This window comes from Notamacropus eugenii, chromosome 6 (assembly GCF_028372415.1).
Source record: "Notamacropus eugenii isolate mMacEug1 chromosome 6, mMacEug1.pri_v2, whole genome shotgun sequence".
Classification (NCBI taxonomy): Eukaryota; Metazoa; Chordata; class Mammalia; order Diprotodontia; family Macropodidae; genus Notamacropus; species Notamacropus eugenii.
In genome coordinates this window covers 385,825,597-385,837,677 of record NC_092877.1, presented here as the reverse complement: position 1 = coordinate 385,837,677, position 12,081 = coordinate 385,825,597, and the positions used below count along the sequence as shown (strand labels likewise).

At 49.1% G+C, this 12,081-nt stretch overlaps 1 long non-coding RNA gene across 1 annotated transcript; it reads left to right on the top strand.

The window, feature by feature from the left end:
• Positions 1-4,405: 4,405 nt before the first annotated feature.
• On the top strand, positions 4,406-6,255 carry LOC140511867 (uncharacterized). The gene is made up of 2 exons (XR_011969694.1): positions 4,406-4,543; positions 4,835-6,255. It is a non-coding gene; the product is annotated as an uncharacterized lncRNA (long non-coding RNA).
• The last annotated feature ends 5,826 nt before the right edge of the window (positions 6,256-12,081 follow it).

Sequence of the window (12,081 nt, the reverse complement as noted above, 5' to 3'; positions counted from 1 at the left end):
TTTCAGGGTTGGCTGGCTAGTCTTAATTGCCCTTTGGGAGTGGAAAAGAACAGAATGTCTGGTTCCTTGTAGGGGGATACCCACAGTGCCCACCCATCCACTTGGCCCCCCTCTCCCACTTTCCCCTCTCAGTTTCCTTTGACCCAGTCTCCTCTGCTACATAAAGTGACAGGTTAGAGGAGGTGGCCCTGAATGTGTCTCACAGCTTGTGCTGCTCTCATCCACCCCTCCATCTGGAAATGATCAATGCTAATGCATTGCTAAGTAGACTTGGCCTGGTGCCACATGGATGACACTAGCAGAAACAGATACCTCAGGAACCTCTCCCATCCCTCTCCCTCCCCCCTTTGCTTCTTCCACTTCAGATCCCAGTGCTGGAGCAGGTGCTGTGAGGAGCTTTTCCCCCCAAGCTTGCAGCCAATGTCTTGTACTTCTTTTGCCCCAAAGGTGGATGCTGACCCTTCATCCCCAGCACCTCTTAAAGGTAGGCCCCAAAGCTCCTGCTCCATATTGATCCTCCCACAGGCTGGGGATCTTTCCAGCCCTGGCTTCTTATACTTCTTTGATGGGAAAAAGCTAACAATTACGGTTTGTCTAAGATGGAGGACCACCCCCCTCCCCAGCCTCTATGCCCTCAAGATTGTCAGACCATTCCATGTGCCCTTCAATTGTACCTTCTCCTGAACTATGCCCCTCCCCCCCCCCCCCATTACAGTGGGAACTCCTTGAGAACAAGGGCTGTCTGGTTTTTCCATTTGTGTCCCTTGTGCCTGGACAGAGTCAACCGTTGATCAATGGTTTTTTATTAATTTAATAATTAATTTACTCCACCCCCCCCAAAATTGGTCAGCTTTTTAGGGCAGTTCAGGAGGGAGGCTGATGGCATTTTTAAAGGGAAAAGAGATGAGCACTATCTGTTATTCCCAGCATTAACACTGCCCTCGAGACAGTGATTAGCTGTTGCATTGAAGGAAATGCTGATGATTTGAGGGGGCATCACTGGTGTCAGAATGTGACTGTTGCCTAGAAAAACAACACTGCAACTACTGCATGAGGAACTGAGTCATTAAAAAAAGGAGAAACCAGAGTCTGAAAGGAAAACAACAATGTGAAGAAATGAATGGATCAGAAAAGATTGTGGCCCTTAGAAAACTGAGGAAGCGCGAGCCACTGATGGACAACACATCCTTGGCAGTAATACATTAGAGGCACAACAGGGGCAAGGGTGGCAGTAATGAACTGGAGATTCTAGAGCACTTTGTGGTTTCCATCCTAACCTTGTGAGGTAAGTGGGGTAGGCTCCAGGAAGGTAGCAAGGCACCTTGTCTGTGGTCAGATAACTAGGATTGGGTGCTCTCCACTTGTCCTGGTCTGTATCTTGTCACTGGACCCGATGTCGCTGGAGGATAAAATGAGACTGGTGACTTTGCACAGCCTCTCTCACTTACCTCCAATTTACTTGCATGTCATGGCAGTGCCTCCCTGATGTTGAGAACCAAGGACAAACAGCACCACTAGGATTATTATTGTTAACATCAAGAACAAATGGCATGCGTACAGGGATTTATGGTGGAGGAGAGGAGTGTATCAGAGCATGGTCAGACACTGGCCTTGGAGTCAGGAAGATGTGCTCTCAGGTCCTGCCTCTGATAAGTGCTAACTGTGTGACCTTGACCAAGTCACAGAGGCTTGTTATGCCCTTGTTAACTGCCCCGTGAGCTCCCTAAGATTGCAAGGGGGCAGAGAGATGTGAACGACTCTTTACTGAAAGTTTCTTGCACTTATGAAATCACAGGTTTTCACTCACACACACACTCCCCTCAAAAAAGAATTTTCACCATGAGTATTGAGACCTTCTGGAATTGAACCCAGACCTCTTGGCCTTTCACTATACTATACTAAGCAAATTTAGCAAGTTTTCATTGATGTTGATCTCATGGGGCACCATCTGTTTCTTGTCTCTTCATTTGCGGAGACAAGTTTAATGAGTGCTCATTACTTAAGTCAGGAATCTTCCAGAGACCTTAGGAGGGAGATAGGTGCATGCCATTCTTCTCTCCAGTTTATTAGGGGAGAAGATAGAACAGATTATGTTTGAGCCCTGAGGATGATGACCCAATGGAGCTAAGAAAGGAACTTAGAATTCAGATCTCCAGAATCAGCTCTTCTTGACAGAAGGCAGAGGAATCTCCAAGAAACATCTTTTATTACCATTCCAGCACTGCTTGCTTCAGGTCTAGGTGGATATAATCAGAATGGACATCATTCTTTTAAGTAACAGCTGGACAGAAAGAAATTTTCTTTTAAAAAAAGAAAGAAAAAGAAATTAACCCTTAACTTTTTAAGATCAATAAGAACTTTTCAGGCTTCAAGACTGTTTCTGATTGGGAAAAAGCTTGAATTTTATTTATTTCTTGTTTGGACATGTATAGGGTAGACCTAGAGAGTGAATTGCATGGATCCAGGAGCCCCAGGAATTTATGATCTAAACTGGTGAAGATAGTAGCAAAGGGATTGAGAAAAACCACACCATCAACTGAACAACTGTCTAGCTGATAAATGAATTAATTTACATTTTGTACAAGTTCAGGAATGAGTAAGTATTGGGGTGGTACAGAAAGCAGAGGTGCTGAGGACCCAAAATAGTATATCTCTCTTAAGATATGTTAGGAAAGGAAGATAGATGGTGCCCTGGAGAGAGTGCTAGCCTCAAGAGCAAAACTGCCTCAGACATTTAGTAGCTGTATGATCCTGGGCAAATCCTTTAACCCTATTTGCCTCAGTTTCTTCATTTTTAAAATTTATAAATTTGATTTAATTCACAAATTTAATTAATTTATTAAATGGCAAACCATTCCAGTATCTTTGCCAAGAAAACCCCAAATGGGGTCACAAAGAATTGTACATGAATGGGAGACAAAAGGAATGTGATCATTATCTCCCAGGCTTTGACAACAGAACAAGCATGTTTAGGGAAAAACTCCAGGACTGCAGTTTGGGTATTTGGGAGAAATCTGAGAGTCTGTCCGTGTAATAAGAGGGGGCTCTGAAGTGCAAGAAGGGAGACAGGACTGACAAAACAATGACCAGCATGTTTGACCAGGGGAAAAAGAAAACAATGGAAAGATAAAGGAAACATGCTGCACTGTATGAAGTTTCACTAGTACCTTCAGAAGGGTCTACACGTAACCATGGTCTTTTGAAAAGTCAAGGACACTTTATATTAATAAGAAACAAGTTAAATGTGTGGGGGTCAAAAAGAGGGTGTAAAAAGGAATTTTATTGTTTTGTTATGTGTTCAAGTCCTGTCTTCCTTTTCCTTCTAGTCGGAGGCATTTTTATTTTTCTGAGTCTGCATAGAGTAAGCTTATGTCACTTTGAAGATACAATTATGTGGTCTCCATTCACATTTGACGGTTTAGAAAGTAATATTTCTGTCATGGCATTCAATTAAGGCAGAAGGTTCAGGACTTCTTCAAGATGATGGAGACACTGAAGTGTTTAGGGAAACATTTGAAAGCAGTATTCTGTCAGGGAGAGACAGAGTGGAAGAATTCCAGTGCAGACTGCCTTTGTTCCTCCCTGAAATTAATCCCTAGAAAATGGAGGTAGGAGGAGGATGAGAGTAAGATGAGATAGGCTGTGGGGATGAATAGATCAGACTGACCCCATGGCCTTTGGCTCCCTGGACCCCACTCTCTCCTATAGTCAGTGGCTACCTAGTAACAACATTTGGCATTGAAATCCTGAAAGAAAACAGCAAAACAAACATTGCCTTGTAGAAAGGGGGAGCAATGGGGTTTCATCTCAATGGTCAATATATTGAATCTGCTATTTTGCAACTGTCAAGGCAGGCTTCTCTTGGGCTTTTGCTCCCAAGATAGCTCCAGCTTCCACGTGCAGGGAAATTCTGATTTGCATCTCTGTTTTTTTTTTTTTCAAGGTATGTCCCATACTCAGTGGAATTAAGAAATGCATAGGATTGTGAAAAGGAGACAGATATGTCAGTGCCTGTGTGAGGAAGAGAGGCCCTTAGTGGTATGGTCACTAACAAAAAGGGCCCTAAATTGGTATTTAGGAATTTGACCTGAATTTAATCCAAAGATAATGAATTGGAAGCTGCTGAGCTACTTTGGATGGGCTCGAATGGGCCTTAATGATTTGCCCTGTTCATTAAAGAAAATAAAGGCTTTTCCTCCCCTGTTTCTGGGTAGGTGGAGGGTGGGGGAGGGTGACAAATGATCCTTGGCAGCAGGAAGGGGACTTTGGGCTCTTGGTTTGCCCCCAAATGGAGGCAGGAGGCTTGGGAAGGCTGGGATGTTCATGGAAATTGTTTAAGTACTGAGATGCCTAGTCCCTCCTGTAGGAGAGAGCAGCAGAGATTCCCCGCCCCTCCCCCCCCCACACACCGACTTCTCTCTCCCAGCTCAGGCACCAGCCTCCAGAGGAGTTCCCCCAGGGTTCACCAAGACTTTGAGGTTCCTGAGGTGGCCTGGTCCATCTGTAGCGTGCCTGCCTCGGAAGTCGGGACGTTAGAAAGCAGGTGATTTGCTTGGTGAAGCCATGAGAATGAGCGTTCCCCGATAAGCCTTGGGCTCAGAGGCCTGAAGCAAAGTTGTCCTCTCTCTTCTCATCTCGATTTTTCCTTCCCCTCCTCCCTCCCAGTGTCTAGAAGCTGCTGCTGACTACCAAAGGGGCGTTGGGAGAAGCGGGGCTACTGGAGAGAGCTGGGGGCAGAGTAGAAGGATGTGGGTTCCGGTGCTGCCTCGGACACTCCCTGGTGAGCCGGGCGACGAGTCCCTTCCTCTTGTAGGATCTCAGTTTTTCTCTCTAGGCACCACGTCCTGCAGACCGGTCGAAGGTTCAAGCAGCCTCAAGTTCCTCCTACTGAAGCTTCAAGGTTCTGGGTTGGGTGCTGGAGATCCAAGAACAAACAGGAAGGATCCACCCACCCCCACCACCTACCAAGCTTCCAGTCGGCGTGGGGACACCTCGTGAGCACAAGTGAACAAGCCTCCAGTTTGGGGAGCAACGATTGGGCGAAGCCGGGAAGGCCCAGGACGTCGCAGGGGGCAAGTGGGCTGTGCCAGCCCGGTAGCTGGGCTAGGGGCGGTTTGGGGAGGAGGTTGGGGGGAGCAGCACCATCCGGGAATGGACAGCTTGCGGTCGGGGCTAGGGGTGTGATCCCTCGAGGAGATCCCGGAGAGGGTTAGGGAGTGATGCCCACGCTGGCCCAGGACTGGGAGTGGAGGGGCATCTCCGAGCCTAGGGGCAGCAGGCGGCTCCAGGCCAGTCCAAGGGGGCGGTGAACCCCACACTTGGCAAAGGGCCTTTTCTGGCTGTCTCCTTCTCCTTAGATCCTGGTCCGGGCCCCGCCTTCTTTGGCTCCACCTGCCAAAGCAGAGGTCTGCTCTGAAGACTTTCTCCCGCCCCAACCCCTCCCGCCTCAAAGCTGTCCTGACTCCGAGCCAAAGTCGGCCCTTGGGGCTGAATGTGGGAGCAGCCGCCTCGGTTGCTGACTGTGGGAAAAAGCTGCAGGCAGCCGCGCCGCACCCGGCACTCCTGGCAGCTGGCCCGGCGTGCTGGTCGCCCTGTGCCCGGCACACTGTCCCAGAAGCCCTCCATAAGGACTCGGTAGCCCGTGCGCCTTTCCTAGAGATTTCCTATCCAGGCCCTTCCTCCCTTTTCCCGACTACTGTGCCCCGCCGGACCCCTAAGGAGGCAGTGAGGGAGCCCCAGGCTCCAGGGGTGGGGGTGGGCCAAGCCCAGCGAAGTCTCTTCAGGCAGGAGTTTGTTCTGGCCTTGACTCGGCCGCCCACAGCCCCAGGAATGCGGGCAGCGGGACGGGATGGGGGTGGGGGGAGAGGAGGAGGCTTATTAAGCGGGAGGGGAAGGTGGGTGAAGCACTTGCTACCCTACTCCCTCCCGCTTCGGTATTCCAATGTCTCGGTACAACAAATAACCCCCAAGGATTGGCACTGTTTCTCACTGTCCTACTAATTGGAGGGGGGTGTTGGGGGTCCCAGCTTGAAAAGACTGAGAGGAGACAAGTCCAGGAAGTCCCGTTAAGTGTCTGCCTCACTCCTATCCAGTCGTCCTACTGTGTGCCCGACCCGTTCATCAGTTGGAAGCCTCGGCGCGACCTGGAGGCTACAGCGTTGGTCTCCAAAGCCTTGGGGACCCACCCCGACCTTGAGCACCTAAACAGCTACACATCATTGACATAATTCGTTATGAATTTAATAAACATCAGAATCAATGAGTCTTTCAATATTCCAGATAGACAAGAAAAGGGAATTGGTTCATGAAAGCACGAATTTCTTCTGTCCAGCTTTACTTTTAAAAGGTCCCTAGACTTGAGTGACCCCAGGCTCCTTCCCCATCTCAGGGGGCTTAAAGCCAGACTTGAGTCATTCATGATTTGGAAATATCCTTTATCAGCTGGGGACAGAAGAGGCAGCACGCTTCTCTGACTGTAATGGAGCCTGTGTGAGGTGGAGGGTTATAAAACCGAATGGAAATGGCCAGGAGGCAGCCAGATTGGTAAGGACTTTAAATGTCAGGCTGGCGCGCTTGTATTTTACCCTGGGTGCATTGGTTTGGTTGTGTGTGTGTGTGTGTGTGTGTGTGTATGTGATGAGATGACATGGTCAGATCTGTGTTTTAGGAAGATTATTTCCATGGACAACGAACATTGGATTGAGCAGGGCAGAATCGAAGCTGGAGTCCAGGTGGGACATATTACAGCCGCCCAAATGAGAGATGATGGAGGTCTTCCCTCTATTATGTGAGGTTCTGTGAGAGAAGAGATATCATTTAAAGTGGTAAATGATACTGTAGAGGTGACAAGATCCAACAGCTGACTGGATGGGGGTGGTGAGAGAGAGGGAGGAGCTAAGGATGGCCTCGGCATCTTTGGTTTGGCAAGATGGTGAAGGCCTCAACAGTAACAGGAAAGTTGACAGGAAAGGTGAGTTCATGGGGGTTTGAGTTCTATTTTGGACATGTTGATTTGAGAGGTCTAGGAGACATTTGGGGGAGGTGGCCAGGATATGGGTGGTGATTTGTCTGCAGCTGGTGCTTAGGGCTGAATATATTGACTTGGGAATTATCTGCAAATAGAAGATGGTTGAGATCACCAAGAGAAAGGGCCAAGAAGGAGAAGGGAAGATGACCAGGACAGGAGTTTGGAGGACACCCATGTTTAAGAGCCAGGATAATCATCTAGCAAAGGAGGCTGAGAAGGGGCAGTGAGAAGGTAGAAAAGAACTGGGAATGAACGGTAATGCCAAAATGAAGGGAAGAGAGAATCTAAGGAGGGCTCCAAGGTCAGCGCTGCCCAAAGTTGCTGAGACTCCAGAAGGATAGCACGAAGACCAGACCATTGGATGAGATCATTAGAAACCTTGAGAATGCACGTTCAGCTGAATGGTGTCAGCTGAGTTGGAAGCTACTTGACAGGGGTTGAAAACTGAGTGGGAGACAGGGTAGTCAGTGACCGTATACTGCTTTTAGAAGCACTTGGTAGATGGGAGAAGCTTGGAACTCATTGTTAATTACGAATTATAAAGGGGAAACAGTGTGAACACAGTCACCAAAAAACAGAGACTGGCAAAGGAGATGGGCTGGTTGTGTGGTAAGATTGGCAGATAAGTGATGGACAGACTGCATTCCACTGTCATGAGAAATCGAGGGAATCCCTCTCCATAGCATGTGGGACTGAACTCCTTTAGCAGACTTTCGGGACAGAGCAGCACTAGGAAGGAGAAACCCAAGAAGTTCAAGGATCTCAATGCAAAGAGACTTGTCTTATTTTGCTCTGAGCATCATTTTTCTATTGGAGTCATGGCAAAAAAAGGGAAGAAATGTGAGAGCCCCTGCTACTGGTAGCAACATTAGGAAAAGCTGAGTTATATCGATCATGTAAGGAGACAAGAGCTGGTGTGGGAATGTAAGTAGGGGAGAGCAGAGGATTGTCATGTTAGTGGTAAGCGCCCATCTGACAGAAGAACAAACTGAGTCTGTGAGTCACCACTACTATTAGTAACTGTTAGTACTACTGTTACTCCTACCACCGCCACCTCTACCACCAATTACTACTGCTGTTACTACTGCTACTACCACCACTATTACAACTGTTACTGCTGCTGCTGTTGCTGTGACTACTACCATTCCTTCTCTTCCTCCCCCTCCTCCTCCTCCTCTTCCCATCAAAGACCACTGCATGACTGAGTGTCTTAGATGGGAAGAGATAGCCCACTTTAGAACACCTTAATACTTTTAGATGGGGCCTCATCAGCCTTGACCTTTGGCTGACATATTTTGGACAAATGCCCTGCTTCAGGTCATAGGGTGGAGAGATCAGAGAATTGAACACACACCCCCACCCCCCCCCCCTTAAAGGGAGAAAACGGTGGCCCAGAGCAATGGAGTCGTTGGGCAAAGGCAAGGCAGGTAGTGAAGAGCCAAGCAGAGATTCCAAGCCGGGGGCTCTGGCTCTCACTGCTCTGATAGGTGCGTCTCCTCTCACACTAGAGCCCGTGGGTATGTTACATATCAGGGCTACAAGAGACTGTAGGGGCCACTGAGTCCACTCCCTCTTTTGGTCCATGAGGAAAGTGACTTTCCAAATATCACTCTCTAGTTAAATGTCTGAGGCAGGATTGGAATTTGTGTCCTTGTGGCGCCATGTCCAGCACCCCATCCATTCTCCCTACTGCTTCTGGTCCAATGAGAGATAAATTTAATATCTGGATTTTCTGGCATCTGAGCCCTCTGCCCTGCCCTGCAAGCCACTGGCCTTGATGTGCGGCACATTTCCATTTCTAATGCCTGTCATCTATTTTTAATGGGAGCCTTCCCAGCAGATCAGCCAGAAACATTTAAAAAACGAAGCAGCTGGAGGGAGGGAGGGAGGGAGGAAGGGAGAGAGAGAGAGAGAGAGAGAGAGAGAGAGAGAGAGAGAGAGAGAGAGAGAGAGAGAGAGACAGAGAGAGAGACAGAGAGAGAGAGAGAGAGAGAGAGAGAGACAGAGAGAGAGAGAGAGAGAGAAAGACAGAGAGAGAGACAGACATAGAGAGAGAGAGAGAGAGAGAGAGAGAGAGAGAGAGAGAGAGAGAGAGAGAGCAGGGGACATTCATCCCTGTTATGTTTCAGAAGAGACCAGGACCTGAAAGGTCAACAAAGAGGCTTAGGATGGGGGGGCTGGAGGGGCTGCCCTGGCCCATGAGCAGAGGACACAGCCCTTGAGAACCAAAGGCAGCAAGGACTCTTGGCATGTAGGCACAAGTGCAGTGCCCCAGGAATGGTCCCCTCCTCTCTCCAAGAGCTGAGGCTCCCTCCTCTGTCTCCCCAAAAGTACCTTTCCTTTTGTCCTCATCAGTTTGGAGTCCAGTCTGGAGAGGGGAGGACAGGAGGAGACAGCTGTGTGCTGGGGAGGGGGCATGTTCAGTGGGGTCACGGTTCCACCCTGGGCTCAGCTGTGGGAGATTCTGAGTAGGCTGACAGCTATACACCAGTCTCATAGGGTGACAGTCAGCTCAGCCACACTGATACCAGGTCACAGTTTGGCCAGTTTTCAGCACAATTCTTCCTAAGCCATTTGGCTTAGCCTTTCTCAACTGTGCCCCCTCCCCCAAAGTTCCCCCCCCCCAAAACATATACTGTTGGGACTGGAAGCTCAATTCCGTGTGGACAGTCTCGGGCAGGTAAAAGTGGGACTTCTAAATCTTAGAGTCTTACGAGGCCCTCCATGAACAGCGGGGGTTCGAGAAGGTCAGACTGAGCTAGCTCGGCTAGCTCGGGTATTTCCGCCTCTCCCCCGGAGATACCTGATGGGTGGAGTCTCCCTGCCCTCGAGGTCGTCCCGGATTGGAGCACACCTAGTTACCTAACAGCATGGTATTGAGATGCAAACTGTGTGGCTGAAGATTAAGTAGGATTGAGGAAGCCTAAAAGTTCTCTTAGCACGTGTGGAGCCAAAGAGAAAAGTAGGGCTCCGCTTCTTTTCTTTCCTCTCTCCCCTCCCCCTCTCTCCCCGCTTGTACTTCTACTTCCAATCCCTTAAGCTTAGCCTCCTTAGGAAATCTCCCCCTCTTCCTCCTAAGGAAGACTTCCCCCGCACTTGTAACCAATTCCCTGGAATAAAGCTCAACCCCTGTTCGACTCTGGAACGTCCTTTCTCTCATATGTGCATCCGGCGTGGCCAGCCGAAGACCTGGGACAGGTAGGAAAGACTCGGGTAGCCCAATACAGGCCTCTAGGCTTGGCAATATACATGTTTGTTCATTTGAGGGAAGATCACAGGCCTAGTGAGCAAAGTCATCCAGATCTTGCTTTGTGAACCACGTTGCCCAAGGCCTGGGAAGCTCCTGTGGAAAACATATCCATTTTTGTTACTGTCTTTTGTCTTTCCGTCGCTACGTTGTCTCCCTGGATCCTTCCTGCTCCCTATTGCAGAGGAAGAAAAGAAATAAAAGAAGGAGAAGAATCAGCCTAGTCCATCCATACGTTGACCAAAGTCTGAGTCCATGAGGTCCCACGTGGTGAAAGGTTCCTCCTACTGAGGACCCAGGGGCAGGCAGAAGCTCCATTTCTGCTCAGGTCCAGCACCCACAGAAATCACCGACCGAAGCATCAAGAAGCTAAAATCATCTTAAATTCCTTTTGTTTGGTTGACAGAGCAATCTACCTTCTCCACTAATCAAATTCTCCAACAGAAAGCCCGCATCTTAGGAAATACAGCAAACGTTCATTTTTCCGAACTCTTTCTGCGTCTTGACTGGTTCAGAGATGGGAAGAGAGAAGAGGAATTGAAGAGAAGCGAGGTCAACGTGGTCTAGAAAATAAAGTGACTGGCCAGGGAGGACTCAGGCAATTGGGGTTCAAGTCCTGGTCTCATCACCAACTAGCCATGTGGCCTCAGAGCAGTTACTTAACCTCTCTGGGCCTCAGTTTCCTGATAGAGAAAATGAGGGGTTGGGTGACTTCCAGTTCTCATTTTCTGTGTGAAGAGAGAGGGAGGGAGGGAGAGGAGGAGAGGAAGCCAGACAGAAACAGAGAGAGGGAGGAAGGAGAAAGACAGAAAGAGAAAGAGAGAGGGAGGGAGGGAGAGGAGGAGAGGAAGCCAGACAGAAACAGAGAGAGGGAGGAAGGAGAAAGACAGAGAGAGGGAGGAAGGAGAAAGACAGAGAGAGGGAGGACAGACAGAAACAGAGAGAGGAAGGAAGGAGAAAGACAGAGAGAGAAAAAGAGAGGGAGGGAGGGAGAGGAGGATAGGAAGCCAGACAGAAACAGAGAGAGGGAGGAAGGAGAAAGACAGAGAGAGGGAGGAAGGAGAAAGACAGAGAGAGGGAGGACAGACAGAAACAGAGAGAGGGAGGAAGGAGAAAGACAGAGAGAGGGAAGACAGACAGAAACAGAGAGAGGGAGGAAGGAGAAAGACAGAGAGAGAAAGAGAGAGGGAGGGAGGGAGAGGAGGAGAGGAAGCCAGACAGAAACAGAGAGAGGGAGGAAGGAGAAAGACAGAGAGAAAGAGAGAGGGAGGGAGGGAGAGGAGGAGAGGAAGCGAGACAGAAACAGAGAGAGGGAGGAAGGAGAAAGACAGAGAGAGAAAGAGAGAGGGAGGGCAGAGAGAAAGGGGAGAGACAGAATGATACAAAGACAAGGGGACTGTAAAGATGGAGATACAGATGTGGCAGCAGGTGTGGCCTGCCCACCCCCCAGGGGCACACCTCCAGGACTGCTGCTTGTCCTTTGTCCTGAAAGAGGACCACGGGATCAGGGCTGAATCATGCGGACACTGTGTTGTGTTTCTACAAGCACAGCCTTCGAGAATTCTCTTCTCTTTTCCTGTTAAACCAGAGAGGTTCATTTGCTGAGGCCTGGAGGCCCCTTCCTCTACACAGCTGATCCCAGGGCTGTCTGCCAGGGGCAACCTCACAAAACATTGGTGCTGCTTCTGCTTCTTGTAAATACAAGAGGTCATCATTAGCAGTGAAGTCTGTGAAGGACAAGCCAATCAAAAACAGTTTAGTGAGAAGATTAAAGCCCTCCCTCCCCCTGGACATCAAAATCAGATTT